This window comes from Panthera pardus, unplaced genomic scaffold (genome assembly GCF_024362965.1).
Source record: "Panthera pardus isolate Hobbes unplaced genomic scaffold, ASM2436296v1 HiC_scaffold_24, whole genome shotgun sequence".
Taxonomy (NCBI): domain Eukaryota; kingdom Metazoa; phylum Chordata; class Mammalia; order Carnivora; family Felidae; genus Panthera; species Panthera pardus.
This window is the reverse complement of record NW_026526810.1, coordinates 124,824,262-124,840,387: the sequence shown is the minus strand read 5'-3', so window position 1 is coordinate 124,840,387 and position 16,126 is coordinate 124,824,262. Positions and strand designations below refer to the sequence as shown.

The 16,126-nt window shown below is 47.4% G+C and overlaps 1 protein-coding gene across 5 annotated transcripts in view; it reads left to right on the top strand.

Annotated features, from left to right (window-relative positions):
* Nucleotides 1-16,126, top strand: part of FOXN3 (forkhead box N3) — a 399,107-nt gene that overhangs the window by 91,700 nt on the left and 291,281 nt on the right. Inside the window, exon 1 of one of the 5 annotated variants that reach the window (XM_019461994.2) lies at nt 14,444-14,463. The exons of 3 other annotated variants lie outside the window; for them this stretch is intronic. The gene's annotated coding sequence lies outside the window, so the exon portion shown is untranslated. Of the gene's footprint in view, nt 1-14,443; nt 14,464-14,644; nt 14,664-16,126 lie in introns of those variants that run through there. One more of the 5 variants, XM_019461993.2, reaches the window with a different exon arrangement.

Genomic DNA, 16,126 nt, shown 5'->3' with positions numbered 1-16,126 from the left:
CCTCTCTACACTGTCGAAACGACAGCCAGATGACGATCGATTTAACTCGTGGACCTCTCTCTTCTTTTACGGAGAGCGCAACAGATAGATCCACGGGAAGCACCGAATAAAGGGAAAGCTACAAGAATGGCAAAATGCACAGATGGAGTGAGGACTATAAAATTCCTCGAAAGCGCAAGCTGAATGTGTGATGAACTAAAATTAAATGTAGTTGTTCTAGGCAGTGTGAGTAGTGGAAGGAGGGCTGTCCCGACAACCAGCGCAAGCTCTGTTCCCAGCAGCTTACGTGACCTTGACCAACCCCTTTGGGCCTCAGTTTCCCTATCAGTAAAGTCTGGTCACAGCAGATGATGTCCATGCCCAAGGTTTAAGGGGCCAGCTCCAAGATTGTGCGGTAAGGAACGTTGTTTGGCTGTTTAATTGCACTTAATTGAGGTAACATTGCTGTTGTCCGGGCATGTGATTTACACAGAGGTTCTCCCCAGGGAGGAGGTGAGGACAGCCATAAGCTTCCGCTGGCAGATGTTAAGGACTCAAGTCTGATTGATGCAGAGGCCAAGGGCAAATCCATTTACAATAGCCAGCTCCCTTTGAGACCTGCAGCAGAAAAGCACAGCGAGGTGCAGAATGTCCGGCTCCATTGTCCCCGAGGCTCTAGCCCCGTGGGGTGGGAGTGGAGTGCTTGGTTACCCGGCTGTTGGGACAGCTTCTCTCCATGCTTCACGCTCTTCTTCCCTCACTCGTGGGTTTTCTCTTTTTCTAGCATCTTCTCCGTTCTGGCTTGGCTGGTTATTATCGTGTCTTCCATTGTCAGCATCATCACCTGGTTCTCCAGTGACCCTTCCACAATAGCTGGAGGGAACAAAGATAAAGCGATGTCCCCTCCCTCCTGGTTCATCTGGAAATGCTACCAACTCTTCCCGAAGTGGAGGGGATGGTGTGTGTGTGTGTGTGTGTGTGTGTGTGTGTGTGTGTATGAGAGGGAATGAGAGCGAAGGGGCAAAGACAGAGTAGGAGATAGTTATAGTTGGGTAACAGTGGATATGGTTTGAAATAAATAAACAGGGGCTCCTGGGTGGTTCAGTCAAGCATCCAACTCTTGATTTTGGCTCAGGTCGTGATCTCACAGGTTATGAGATCAAGCCCCCATCAGGCTCCACACCGAGCATGGAGCCTGCTTGGGATTCTCTCCCGCCCCCTCTGGCCCTCTCCTGCTTGCACACATGTGCACAGGTACACGTGCTGTCTCTCTCAAATATATATATGTATATATGTAAAATTTAAAAACCCCGCAAACTCAAAATGGTAGCATTAGACTGCGTAGAAGCTGCATCTGGGAAGTAGGGTTCGGGGAACCCTACTGTAACTGCTTAGTTTCTTTCTGATATTTCACTCCTACTACTTCTGACATGTGAAAGTCTGTCCCCAAGACACCCAACAGCCCTTGCTTCACAGCCCTGAAGGGGATCAGAACATGCTGTCCCCAACCCTGCCACTTTGGCATATTGGTTATTTTGAGCTGAAGGCACTTGAGAAACAGCTGAGACAGGAAGGGCTCTCTGCCCTCCCCCTCTCTACCTAAAAGAAGGGCATAAATTTCCGGTGAGAAAGGTGGCCTCCCTGTACCAGGAAGAGGAGAACATAGTTATCACTGGAGATGGGGAGCCGACGCTCAGATGAGCCTGTACAGAGAAACCTCACTTCTCTCCCACATTAGTTCCCCCACATATCTCCTAGTCACTGCCCACAAATCCCTTACTCTTTTGCTTTGTCACGTCTCCGCAACGTATCCCTCTTTGTTAAAATGGTATCTAGACGCCTGGATCCAAACACTTGGGGCTGCCACTTCTTTCTGTGAAGCCCCCTGTGCCCCATAAAAATATTACTGTCACAGAAAATTTGTTTGCTTTTCCCCATTAGTCTGTCTCTTGTCAGGTTAATGTACAGGCCCCAGGTACGGAACCTAAGAGGGTAGAGGAAGTCTTTCGTCTCCTAGAGTTCTGAGCAGCTGATCATACTACCCACCCTCAGTATGGTTTCCTGCCCTGCTCTGGAGGGATGCAGGCATAAGAGCCAGCTCTCCGCTGGAGGCAGATGGCAGAGAACAGGGGTTTGCCATTCTGAGAAAGCAGTGGACTATCCTTACTGTCTCTAGAGAGTCTGCACCGTTAGGACTGCAAAACCTCCTTAAGCCTGGGCTAGTTTAGGTCCAACGCCTTTAGAGGGGAACCTCTAGGCTTCAGGGCAAAGAGGACTGTGAGATAATGTGAGTTATAATGTGAATTAGAAACGGAGCAGGTCTTCCGAGAACCCCCAGCCTCTGAGATGATCTGAATGTGAGTCAAGGAATACCCAGGCCTGCTCTGGCCAGGTATGTGCATTCGGAATAGAACGGGAGTGGGACCGTCTTTGGGAAAAGGCAGGAGGTATTGAACTTGGTCACTATTTCAATCTATGACTTCAAAGTTACAGCCTCCAAGCTCCAAAAATGTCTTGTCGTTCTGAATGTGACCACGATGATGACCGTGGATCCTCTGGATGTTTAGGGGGAGCTGCCTACGCCCCCACACGGGGCTCCTCCATGATTGGAGGTGCGTGCTGGTGAGGTGCAGGGCAGCGTGGGTCCTGGGCTTACCCTGGACACACGGCCCTCCCTGCGTGATGATAGCCTTGAGGGGACATGCAGGCCTGGCCCCTGGCAAGATCTGACTTCCACTGGTTCTGTGGATGTCACAAGACTTCCCCGGGATCCCTGTCCTGGGTCTTGGAACTGAAGCCGTTCTCAGACCAGATCCCAGATTCTGTTTCTAAAGAGGAGCAGAGGGCGCAGGATTGAGAGTTAGGCATCCTGGGTTCTGGTCCCAGCCCTACCACCAAATGGCAGTGAGACCCTTCACCGTGGGTCGCTTAACTTTCTGAGCCTCGGGGCTCTCTTGCACACCAGGCGGAACCCCCATCCTGCTTTCTAGCGCCTCTCAAATCCTCCCCGTTTGCGTGGGAAGCCCCTCTCATGGGGAGGTCTGCTTGTCAATTTTGATCTGCCTCTTGTCTGAGTGGGTCCCATGAGGGGGAAGGAGGAGGAATCCGGGCTGAATGGTGAATGAGAGCTGGAGGGCGTGGGGGCTGCCTTTCTCCACAAAGCCCGTACTTGCTTGACAAGATAAAAATATCTCCTACAGTCTAACAATGGATCTTTCTGAAATATTGAAGTAGTTTTTTCAGATTGGAAACTACCATATTAGATGTAAGCAGGTGATCACTGAGGTCCGTCAGGATGGTGGCTGGTGCTTTAACATTTGTATTAAAATTTAAATTTTGCCTTCATTCCACGAATATTTAAGGGCCTATTATGCACCATACACTGGAATAGATATGGCAATGAGCAAAACAGACAAAACCTCGCCTTCTTGGGGCTGACATGCTAGGGGATAAAGGACAATGAACAAAATAAATGATACCTATACTCTGCAGAGTAGAAAGTGCTCTAGAGAAGGATGAAGCGGGGTCGGGGGCTGTGACTTTAAACCAGATGGCCAGGGGGCGCCTGGGTGGCTCAGTCGGTGAAGCGTCCGACTTCAGCTCAGGCCGTGATCTCACCGTCTGTGGGTTCGAGCCCCGCAGCGGGCTCTGTGCTGACAGCTCGGAGCCTGGAGCCTGCTTCGGATTCTGTGTCTCCCTCTCTCTCTGTCCCTCCCCTGCTTGCACTGTCTCTCTCTCTCTCTCTCTCTCAAAAGCAAATAAACATTAAATAAAGTTTTAAACCAGTTGGCCAGGACAGGCTTCCCTCCCAAGGGGCTGAAGGATAATGGCAAGTAGATCCGTAGGGGACGAGAGTTCCTCAGGTGGAAGGTGCAGCAACTGTGAGGTCCTGAAGGGGGCCTGGCCTGGTCCATGAATAGCCAGGGAGGCCTGGGTGGGTGGAACAGAGTGAGGGAAGGGAGAGAGAAGTAGCAGAGAAGCTCAGAATCGTTGTTGGCAGTGGGAGTGGATGTCAGACGACATAAAGGCTAGTAGGAATGTCGAGGATATGTCCTATCACGTCGAGGGACGTGATAGGACTGCTACTCAACATGTGGTCCATAGGCCGGCAGCGTGGGTGTCCCCTGAGCGTTGGTGGGAAATGTAGAGTCTCGGGTTCCACCCCAGACCTACTGAGTCAGCCCTTGCTTCTGATGGGGCCTGCGAGTGATCCGTGGACACATTCGAATTTGAGAAGTACCGGTCTAGAGTTGTCTGTGGCTTTGGGCATCAGCAGCCGGGGAGTCTGCGTGAAGCATGTCCACTGAGGATCCGGGCAACCTGGGGTGGGCGCGTCACTGCCCGTCGGCCTGAGCTTCTCCCTCTGCGGAAAGAGGAGTCAGGCGTGACATTGACATTCCCTGCTCCAGCCCCACTCCTGCTTTTCCAGGTGCTTGTCCAGGCGTGTGCCCCTCTTAGCACCCATCCCCCTTATTCATCGGACCACACTCTGGGGTTGAGGGGGGCGGGAGGTGCGTCAGGATGCTGGTAGTCTGGGTGTTGTGGAATTTCTAGAATGCCTTCCTTCGGCAGAGATGCTCTTTCCTTTCAACGGGGGGGGGGGGGGGGGGTTACACATGTCCAAAGCCTACCTACCACCCCTCGCCCACTTCGGGAGGGCGCGTGCTTCGAGCAGAGTCCTGGGCATGCTGGCTAATCTACAGACCAAATTCCCATCATCTTTAGCCAGATCCCTTCTCGGTCCAGTGGTTCCAGGCGCAGGAAGGCTGGTTGCCTTTGAGGGTACGTGGAGGTGTCGCTTCTCCAGAAGAGCGTTGGTTTTGCATGGAGCTGGCCGGTCCGTGCTAGGATCCGGCAGCATTCCTGGGCCTGCCCTCCTGAGAGACACCACCCGGCTCCCGGGGCCTGGGGACGGAGTCTCACGTCTCAGCAATCTAATTTTGGCTCGGCTATTATTAACTTCTGAGGAACTTCGGGCAAATCGCTTCACGTGCCTGGATATCAGGCTGCTTATTGATAAAATGGGGTTATAATCATTTCTACTTCACAGCCAGGTTACTGAAGCTGCATTATATAAATGCTTTTGAGAGCTGTTCGTAAATGAGTGATTTCCGGGCCCAAGTCACTAGGTACTAGCATACTTTTTTTTTTTTTTTTTAATTTTAATGAGTGTAAAATCCTCTCTACTTCTGTTCATTTAATGACTGCAGCATTGATGGGCAGATAATGGCAAATGCCCATTAATGTTCCTCACGGATTAGCGTGGGTTAACAAACAAACTAGACATTGACCTTTCTTGGCTGTTTCGGAATTAGTCACACACTTCCCATTATTTGTGTATGTCAGCGGTGCGACCTAAATAAAGTTAGGGTTGATCTCTTTCAGAATAGGTTTTGGATTTCTCCTTACAATAAAGTTAAGGCAAGCTGATGTATGGCTCACAACCAAATAGAGAGACCTTTTCAGCCAAGCGCTTGCTCAACTGGGGAGTTATTATTGAACGTTGGTTTCTGGATGTGGTCAAATTCTCAGGTTTCTCAAGTGTTTTCTGGCCTGCTTAGGGCAGTAGTAGAAAGCAGGCTTCATTTGTCACTGCCATTTTCCATTGGTGGGGGAACCCGATCGCTCCAGTGGCCCTGCGTCTTACCTTACCACTTGGAATTCCAGATCAGCCCCGCGCTTGCTGGGGTTGGGTGTTTTCAGATCTTTGCCATTGTGCTGTTAGATGGCCTTCTGGGCTCCCTTGACTGACGACTTAATCAGCTGCTGTCCATGCTGCCTAAAGCAAGTGGGTTCAGGGACGCTGTTTTATTAGCTGAATAATCTCAGGCAACCTACAGATTAAAGCAAGCAAGCAAACAAAACAACATTCATAGCAACCACTGAAGCACCCTTGGTCACACTGGCTCTCTGATGAAGTTTAGACTGCAGAGAGAAAATCAGACCATCACAGCCTAGCCTGGAAGAAACTGCAGAGGGAGCTAAGTCCCAGATCGTGCGTGTTTTCCGGACCTTCACTCTTCTGGCTTTGGTTCTATGTCACTGCCTGGGGTGGAGATCATCCTTGCTTTCTAGGATACGTGAAGGCCTGTCGAGGAAGAAAGTGCTTCGCGAGAAGTTCATGTATTGTTTGGATGCTCCTGGGTTAAGTGTGGATTGGATCCAAGGGCTCAGGGTGCCAGATCTCTAGATGGGCTCCCTGGGACTGGGGAAGTGGTAACTACCAGTCCTACGAGCCATGATTGCATCGTCTTACAAAAAGTTTATACCAAGAAGAGCATCTCTCCCAAACAATACGAAGCCACTCTTCAGAGATTTCCCCCAGACCTGGGGCTTCGAATTGGGGTGGGAAGTGGGGAGCAGCGTGGAGACACGGGCAGCTAGACCAAGTGGTCGTGGACACTCCAACACTGTCCTCACACCAAACTGTGGCTCTTTGACTCGCTCTCTGATGCCCCTTGGAAGAGCCCCCGTCTTCATAAACTTTAGGAGCAGATTGAAGGATGGGGCCGTTGTGAATTATTGCCAGGACAGATCCAGAAGGATGCTATCGTTTTTGTTCTCCCGACTTCTCAACAAGTTGGTAAAAGATGGCTTATTTCTGTCACAAGTCTTGCCGTCTACTTCCCGTCTCCAGGTACATAGGAATCACAGTGCTGAGTGCTTGGACCACTCCATGGCATTGTAGCCATCCTGCGAACACATGGGATGGATTCTTGACATGTGGCTTGGAAAGTGAGGGAGCATAACGCCGTAGATTGGGTCTTCTGCGGGTTTGTGTCTCCCAAGTGCACGTGAGTGGATTAGCGATCCACATGACCACTTGGCTGGTATACTCGTTGGCTGAGTGACCCAGTTAGAGGCTTGGCCCAGGGACAAGAGGACAAGGCTAGCTGGGCACTGTCAGGGAACCTTCCAACTGGGGCTGGGAGCTCCTGTTGTCCTGGTCAAGGGTGCAAGTCAAGCGCTTCTCCTGCCAGACCCAGGAGAAGAGTCCCTGCTACTGGTTGAATCCCTGGGTCATTTCCTTTCTGACCATGTAAATAAATAGCATGGAGTAAGGAGAAAATCCAATGGGCTTGATATTAGAGCTTGTTTCATGGTGTCGGGTTTGTCTTTGGGAAGCAGCCATTGTGAGTGGTCTTCCGGTTTTTCATCCATTAGTTAACCAAACTTGAAAACTTTCCAAACTCCTTAATGTGTTAATATGTCCAGTGGGGCACCCCAAGCAGTGACCAAGCCGACCTTCAGAGCGGTGGTGACCTTGTGAAAATCGCACACTCATAACTAGGCAGGCTGGGACAGAAGCCCAGCCCCTGACTCCGTCTGTCCTACTGTTGTCTCTCAGATGGTGAAGTGGCTCAATCTATAAAACGTGTGGTTGCTATGAATTACTGTTGTTGGTAAGGAGAATTGGAAACATTCGCATTTCTAGATTACCTTTCAAATATTCAAATTCATGCGCGAGTAGCATATGGCTAGAACTTGTATTTTTTCGCTCAGATGTCTTCCAATGTGCTTCATTGAATTCCAAATCCACATCAGGTTTGAATTTTGAAAATGCCAACTGTATACTAACTGAATGTGAGAAATGAAGAAAACTTTCATAAATGTTTTTTTTTTTAAATAAAAATGGTGATTTATTTTTCTGCATTCTGATAAACCAGCTGTATGGATTGTTTTTTCCCCCATTTTCTTTCATTTGCATCTTGCTAATATTGAGGGAACAATATTGCTGATGTATTCTTAGCTAATTTCCCACGAGGCAGCCCCACAATAGCACGTAACAGACATCAAAGGAGAACGGACCATGGTGTTCTTTCCCATCACCTCTGCCGGCCAGGCGCATGGACCTAGATTTGGGTGGATCGAGCACCCTTCGTTGATCTCAGGCAGCTGTGTCTGCCGTGTCTTCTCAGCCTGTGCAAACTTTTGATTCAGTAATTATCTGACGCCGTTTTCTTCCTATTTGGAGTTGGATTTCATTTGCAGGTGCCGTTTATGTTTTTGTCACTTCCCAGGTAAAAGACTCTCAAGTACTTTAGAACTAATAAAGGACGGCTTTTATCTACTCCATTTTCCTCAGTTGCAGAGAAGATTAGTCTGCATATGCGTGTGTTTTGCATGACCTCAATCAGAGGCACTCGCACTGGGAGGAATGTTAGCTTGGAAGTCAGAAAACCGCCAGACGGAGAGAACCCAGGTACGGGGCTCTGAGAGCTTCGTAAGCTTTGAGATGCCCTCTTGTGGCAACCTCCCCCACCCCCACCGTCGAACGTACTAAAATGCACCACGAAGTGTGACTTATGCCTTCCATATCTTCACATCTAAGTTAACATTTACTGTAAAATAAAACATTATTTTAAGTACCCCTAAGACAAAAGGCTGCCCGGTAGAATTCGATGCACTCATTTCAGAGAGTTCAAATGTAGAAAAATGTGCATTTTAGAGCTGGCGAAATATAATTTAATTGTGAATTGAGTTGCCGTTGGGCTGTAGAGATAATGCTAAATTTAATAGTTTTGCAGCTTTTGATTTAGATTTATTTCTAACATATAAACATCAAAAGCACCCATGTGTCCATTATGCAGCTTTGGCTGATCTGAACATTCTGCCCCATTTGCTTCAAATATTTAAAAAATAAGACGTTGGTGGTACAGTTGCAGGGTCCCTGCGTACTGTATGCTCCAGTCTCAGGCCTCCCCTCTCCCTCGTGACCCACATAATCCCTATCTTGATTTGGTGCTTATCATTCCCACGCATGTTCGTCAACTTGTACTATAAATCTTTGTATCCACAAATGCATTTAGCGTTTTTAAAACACTGCTGCTTATCTACTAGTAGCCATTGCCTTTCGGTAGGAGAACCCCGGAGCCTTAGCTGAACTCTGTCTGTCGGCCATGGCTAAGTGCCTAAGTTCTGGCTGATTATCAGATAAACCGGTAGCTACCAGTACGACATCTGGGTGTTGCCTTTATTTTATCTTATATTTTATTTTGTATTCTATTCTATTCTATTCTATTCTATTCTATTCTATTCTATTCTATTCTATTCTATCTTATTTTATTTTGTGTTATTCTTAAATGCTTGTTTATTTTGAGAGAGTACACGCATGCGAGCACGAGCAGGGGAGGGGCAGAGAGCGAGTGAGAGACAGAATCCCAAGCGAGCTCTGTGCCGTCAGTGCACAGACTGATGTGGGGCTCGAACTCACAAATGGTAAGCTCATGACCTGAGCCGAGATCAAGAGTTGGGACGCTTAACTCCCTGCGCCACCCAGGCGCCCGTGGGTTTTGCCTTTAAAACAAAGGATCAAGCCCTCCGTGTTTTCTTTCCTCCTGCTTCTGACCGAGACAGGACGAGGTGGTAGTGAGCTGCCATACAAATGTGGGAAACAACAGAGCTACACGGTGGAAGAATCCTGGGTCCCTGCCTTCGCAGTGCCTGCTGCCTCACCACCTCCCACCCTCCCTGCCCCCATCAGATTGTTTACTGTCTCAGGCTGGGAAATAAACAAACATCTTTTTAGGTAAGTCGATGGTCTTATCTGATCCCCATTAAAACAGACCCTGAAATGTTCCAGTATAAAAGTGGTTTATATTCTGATTATGTACGTTACTAGTGACCTACGGTATTAAAAACTTCATTTTTCTTAAGTAGGGAGGATTAGGATAAACCACATGTATGTAATTCATTGCCTCCTCAGATTAAAAAAGGAAAACAGTGTGTTTTATAGATTCCCCAGTGGCTAGCTAGGTATTGTGTCCAGTCCCGGAGTGGACGTAACCCTGTAGAGGGCACATCTGTTGAGTTCATTGATTATCTTCCATGTAGAGATAGAGCAAGTTCGTACACGGTTGGGGACATCTAGCTACTCTGTCCCCAACTGGAGACCTTGAAAGCAAATGTCACAAGGATAACTTCAGAATGAAAAGGAGACATTTCCGTTCCCAGAAGGATTTCCTTCCCAAACGTTGAGCATCCATGGGAGCGTCATAAAAGTGAGGCCTTCCTGGTCAGTTTCTCCAGGAGCTGGCCCCCACCACTCCCCGCCACCCGCACGACGGATGCCAGAACGGCTGCTCTAGGAAGAAGCTGACCCTTACTATCTGGTTGGCATTCTTGAAGCTCCGTGCCGGCGTGCCTCGCGGTTGGGAACTCTTGCTTTCTGCAGAGTGGTTAAGCGGCTTGGGGGTTCTCCCCAGAGGGGCAGTGTCTGTGTCAGAGCCGTGGATATTAGGGGGGCACGGGGACCACTTCTGTCCTGTGCCACTCTGCAGCCCTGATCATGCCTGATGGGAGCACATCCACCAGCTTGTCCCTGATCTCTCAGGTCAATGTGAATTCTGGCCTCTAAGGCAAGCCCGGTCTTTGGATTCCCTCTCAAAGGGGCCTCGGAACAGAGTGTTGCAAGGCACCTGGCCTCTCCTTTTGAATGGCAGTCGTGCTGCCCGTGCCAGTCACACTGGATACACCTTGACCTTGGGCCTTTTGCCCCCTGGCATTACGTATTGGGTTATCAGAGGCACCTGGGTGGCTCGGTCAGTTAAGCGACCGACTTTGGCTCAGGTCATGATCTCATGGTTCATCAGTTCGAGCCCCACGTCGGGCTCTGTGCTGACAGCTCGGAGCCTGGAGCCTGCTTCGGATTCTCCTTCTCTCTCTGCTCCTCCCCGCGCTCTCAAAAATAAATAAACATAATTTTTTTTTTTTTTTTTTAAAGAATTGGGTTATCAGCTGAGTGATTCTCAGGCTTCTTTGGTCCGTGCGTGGATTTGATGCAAAAGATCATGGTGTTGTGCCATTGTGCTACAACTTTCAAACACACATCAGAGTCCCCCGGATGAGTGGGAAGGTGACCCCTGCTCTGAGTGAGACTCAGCCTACAGGTTAAATTCATGGTGGCAAAAGCAAAGCCAAAGGACACAAAATTCCTTACTTCTACGGAGGCTGGAAACTCGGCTGTGCGGAGTCCCGTGCAATGAGGGAAAAAGACTTAGGTAGCATGTGAAAGTCAGTTTGTGCGTTCTGCCTGATTGAACTGCACATTTCCTTGGACGGTTTTTGCATTCTTAAAAAAAAAACCAAACCTAAAATTAGAAGTAAAAATTTCCTTAAGACCAGTTCTCCTGGTCTTAATTTGCCTAATAATCAGTTCACCAGAAATTCAATTCCGTTTTGAGCGTTTTTGCACTCGTTGCTAGTATCTCAAAACATTATTTAATTTAAAAATTAAAATTGCACATAAACTAAATTTAAAAACAAGCTTGGTGTGCCCTGAGAAGGCTCAGTTTATAAACCTCATCATGCCAGAGACATGGCTGAAGAAGTAAAGGACATTCCCGTGTAAAAGCACTCGAAAAGGGTTCAGATTATAAGCAAATTGCTCATTAGGTGACTGGCTTTAGGCTAATTGACCTGGAGTCAATGGCATCCAAAAATTGACACTTTTGTGCCCAGGGACACTCTCGCAGGCCTGTATTCATCTTATTTCAGACAAAATTCTAATCAACTCTCTTATTTGGTTTCCCAGCCCCTGGCATATTAGATGTGAATCAAACAGGGAGGGAATAGTACGAGCCAGGCCACTTTGCGTGGTGAGGAGGCCAGCTGATGCCCTGACAGCCAGGAGGGCCAGCAGAGGCCAAAGAGAATTAAAATGTAAATATAGGGATTAGCAAATCACAGTCGTGTGGGGCCTTTTCCTGTGTGGGTGACCTCTTCCCCCGCCTGCCCATGCTCCTACGGCTTCTGAGAGCACCTCTGTATCATAATGTGCGTGATGCCGGGCATGTCATGAAAAATATTTATAACAAGCTAAATTACATGCTATGTACATGCCCCACTCAGTTTTCCTATACACTCCAATTCAGAAGTGTTTTCATCAAGGGGAGCCTGGGTGGCTCAGTCGGTTAAGTGCCTGACTTCAGCTCAGGTCATGATCCCACGGTTTGTGAGTTCGAGCCCCGCGTCGGGCTCTGTGCTGACAGCTCAGAGCCCGGAGCCTGCTTCGGATTCTGTGTCTCCCTCTCTCTCTGCCCCTCCCCTGCTCACGCTCTGTCTCCCTCTGTCTCAAATATAAATAAAACCTTAAAAAAAAAAAAGGAACCAAACCATACTCTTGAATTGGAGCATCCCCAGGCTTCCAGAACACTACCCATAGGACACCTTGTGTTCTTCAATGAACACCCCCCAACCCCCGGCCAAACTAGAACAAGTCAGTGGTCTGGAAAAATTCATTTCTAGGAAGTCAGTGCTCTTTCTCCAAATTTGTAGCATGGTCAAATGCAGTTAATTCTTGACATCCAGGGTAATGTGGGCAGGGGGTTGTGAATGGCACAAATCACGATGAAATCCACTTTCGTTTCTCTGTGGCTGTAAGTCTGGAATGGCTTATTACTTCCTTGGGGTGGTGTCGTAGCCCAGACACCAGTTGTTTGTTTCTTTCAAGACCTCCTTCTTTGTAAGTATTGTTACTGAGTTATTTTAAGTCCTTTACAACCAACTGCATTTGTGAGCACACCCAGAGGCACATGGAAAGACCGTTATTAGATCAGGTAATAGACGATAAGATTCTACCACTTAATGTGTGACCTTGGGCCAGTCACTGACTTTGGGAACCTCAGTTCTCTCTGATGAGGGGTGGGAATGGTGACAGTTGCCCAACTCATTGAAAGTATAATCCTGTCATAGTCAAATGGGATGACCTATGTGAAAATGCTTGGTAAAGCCCAACAGACGTACTTAGAAGTGCAAAGTAAACGTAAGGAACAGCTGTGGTTTTTAAATGTATATATATTTTAAACATTTATTCATTTTTGAGAGACAGAGAGTGAGTGGGGCAGGGGCAGAGAGAGAGGGAGACACAGAACCCGAAGCAGGCTCCAGGCTCCGAGCTGTCAGTCCAGAGCCCGACGCGGGGCTCCAACTCATGGACTGCGAGATCATGACCCGAGCTGAACTCGGATGCCTAACCGACTGAGCCACCCAGGCGCCCCATGAAACAACTGTTTTTATTGCGGTGACTCTTTCCCCTAAGTTTGTTAAGTACCGGTCGTGATTCGTTAAAAGGTAATCTCTACCGGCCTTGCTAATACTCAAAGGCCAGGCTTTGTACTGACCCTAACATCATCTTGAGATGCTTTTAAAAAGTGACATCTGTCTCACCACTAAGGTGTCTGTATCTATTTTCTGTTCTGCTTTATCTTCGGGATGAGTTGATTATTCTTATCATAGCATGAAGCCAAGAATGATTCAATTTGGGAAAATGATAGGAACATTTTCCTTGTCTTCTGTAGGATGATTTTGCCATGATGCCCACAAATAAAGTGGTTATTTGGTTTCTTTAGTGGTAGTGGTTTCTTTAAAAGATGCCAGCTCAGAGTCACGGATCTGCACTTTTAAAGCCTACAATTGATTGTTTAGAGCGAAAATTGTATTCAAGTGAGGCACATCAGCATGCAAATCTAGAGTGTGGCCATTTTCATCTAGATTGAATATTATTAACTAGCCCAAGGGATAGGATGTAATTAAGATTTCGAACAGCTTACTTTTGTCTACTGCCATAAGTAACCCCAACGTTCAAAGCGGCGTCCTGGTTTGAATAATGGGAAGATGGCCCGATGTGCCAATATCTGTACATTTTGCCTTGTAGGTGCAATAAAAGAATATTTGACTTTTCACCACTGGTCCAAACAATTGATAAGGACACCGATTTGAACTCGAAGCAAAACAGAGAATGTTCAGATTCCGGGAAAATCACATTTCTCCTGAACGATGGCAGATTTCCATCTTGTTAGTTATTCACTCATTCTAATACCTTCTTCCATGGGCTTGGGAACAAAGACCAAGCAGGGACAGATGAAGCCCTTGTTGAGGGTTTATGCTTTTGCCTAATTAAAGCTATTGGATTTACAGCCTGCTAAGCAGCTCTCGTTAGAAGGAAGAAGAGCTCTTAGCTTGGACCCACTTCAGAAACTTTGCAAGACCTCCACTGCCTTTCATAGAACTGATGAGGCACATTTCGGATGGCGTCTTTATTCTGGTGCCATCATCGCACGATAACTTCTTCTTTGGGGAGACGGGATGGTCACCTTTTTGTCCCGCCCACGCTGTTTTAAAAGAAAGAAACAAAGTTGTCTACGTAGCACCTTAAGCAGCACCCAATAGGCTAGGTTGGCACACAGCTCATTTCAGCTGTCCGTATTTTCAGGTGGACCATATGTATTTAGTACATCATTTGATAATGCTAAAAAATATTAAAGCAGTGTGAGACTAAAGGAGAAAGAAGATGAATGTTAGCATTCCCCTGGGGTTCATGGGTGAAGGAATTAACACAGCGTGGCACTCTACCCTAGCTGTGTTTGTTTCCATGGCAACAGCTACGTACATGTTTCAGACTATCTACAGTGACACAGTTGCAGAAATAGTAGCTTGCAGGTTTCTGATATCGCATCAGTGGACAGGCAGCACGCACTATATTAAGTAAGTGTAAAAGAATTTAAAATATAGCTCTGATTCAGATGTATATTAGCTCAGCTGAGTAATGTGCCGGGGTTTCGACGTTCCCCTTCCTCACGACAGCAAAATCTGGGCAAAGTTGAAAGTTGCAAGATTTCAGTCAAACAATTGTCCTTGCTTGGGTAAGAATCATCAAACGAAACAAATGTGAGTGAGTTACAAAGGTAAGAAAACGGCCTTGGCAGATGACAGATTTAAGAAGGATATTGTCAGTGAAGCTAATTTTTTGGAGGGGGGGTAGTGCTGGGTAAGGACTGAAAGCTTTGCTTGAAAAATAGCTGAGTCTTAAAGCAAATCGAATGTGCAACAGAATCTTTAACTGCTGCTGAGTTTATGGCAACTAAGGTCTTTGCGTGTATCATTGTGGGAATTGCTTTTATATAAAAATGATCAGGTGAGGAGCAGAGAGGTTGATTAGGTGTGCAGCTAAAGGGAATTTGGGGCTCCATTGTCTTTTCTGAATGCTTATGTAAATATCTCTCTTCTCGCCGGGGATGACCCTGGTTTGTCTTTGACATTTGCTGCTACTTTTGTACCATTTGCTGCTTCTGTGTTTATATTATGCTGCCACATTGTAGCCTGGTACGACTTGCTTGTTGGTTAGAGAGCAACCAAATACAGATGATAGACTTTGTAAGTGTGTGACTTTGCAGTCGGATTGTACAGTAATTTAGGAGAAGTGTTCAGATATGTATTTGTTTACGTGGTAGACTTCTTCTCTTGAACAGCAGGCTAGGTATTAGGTTAATGGATTTCAGTGTGCACGTTATGATTTCAGGAGCTTTCGAGTACGTTGTAGTTCAATTTATACTGAGTTTTTAATGTCACAATATTTTTATTTATGCCCATTATTCAGTTCAAGCTACATTTACCTTATAGTTTTATTATTCATCTATCAGTGGAGACAATGTAAAATGGCATGGTAATTTAAGCTAATCTATTCATTTGAGGAGGATTCATTTTCTGACCATTGGTGGACTTTTACAAAAAGTGGCATGAGACATGCAACTCTCTTGGTGTGGATGAGACTGGTTTTTATGTGCACGGGAAACTACAGGGACTATCCCGTATGTCGTTCTTCACAGTAATGGTTTGCTTAGATGTTAAAAGAACGCCTATTGGAGGGGTCGGAGGGGCGGGGGGACGTTATGCACTCTGGACCTTCCAGAACACCTGGGTATGTGGAGGGCTGGGACAGATTTTGAATTATAAATCAGGGACTTGAACCCTAGATTCGTCAACACCCCGGTGGACAGATACGATCTGCCTTTCTAAATAAGGTGGCCCAAAAGAAAACGAATGTGGAAGCCTCCCATTTATACCCATCTGTGGGCTGAGCCACCCAGAGATGGGAAGGGAAGTGTGTGTTTTCTATGGAGAATTAGGTTTTTGGTGGCTCATGCCCAAGGCAGCTCCTTCCTCAGAGGAGAAGCCCCTCCTCTTACTGCCGCGCTCATCTCGGTTTTGTTGTGCGACACCCGCCCATTTTAGGGGCAGCCCATCTAGGGTCTGAGGACCCCCCTCCCCGTGCCCTGTATCATGGTGGTGGGCAGCTTCTCGGTGACAGCTGCAGAAGCCACCTGTGCTCGCGCCCCTCCCCCCACCCCCAGGCAGAGGAACCAGATAC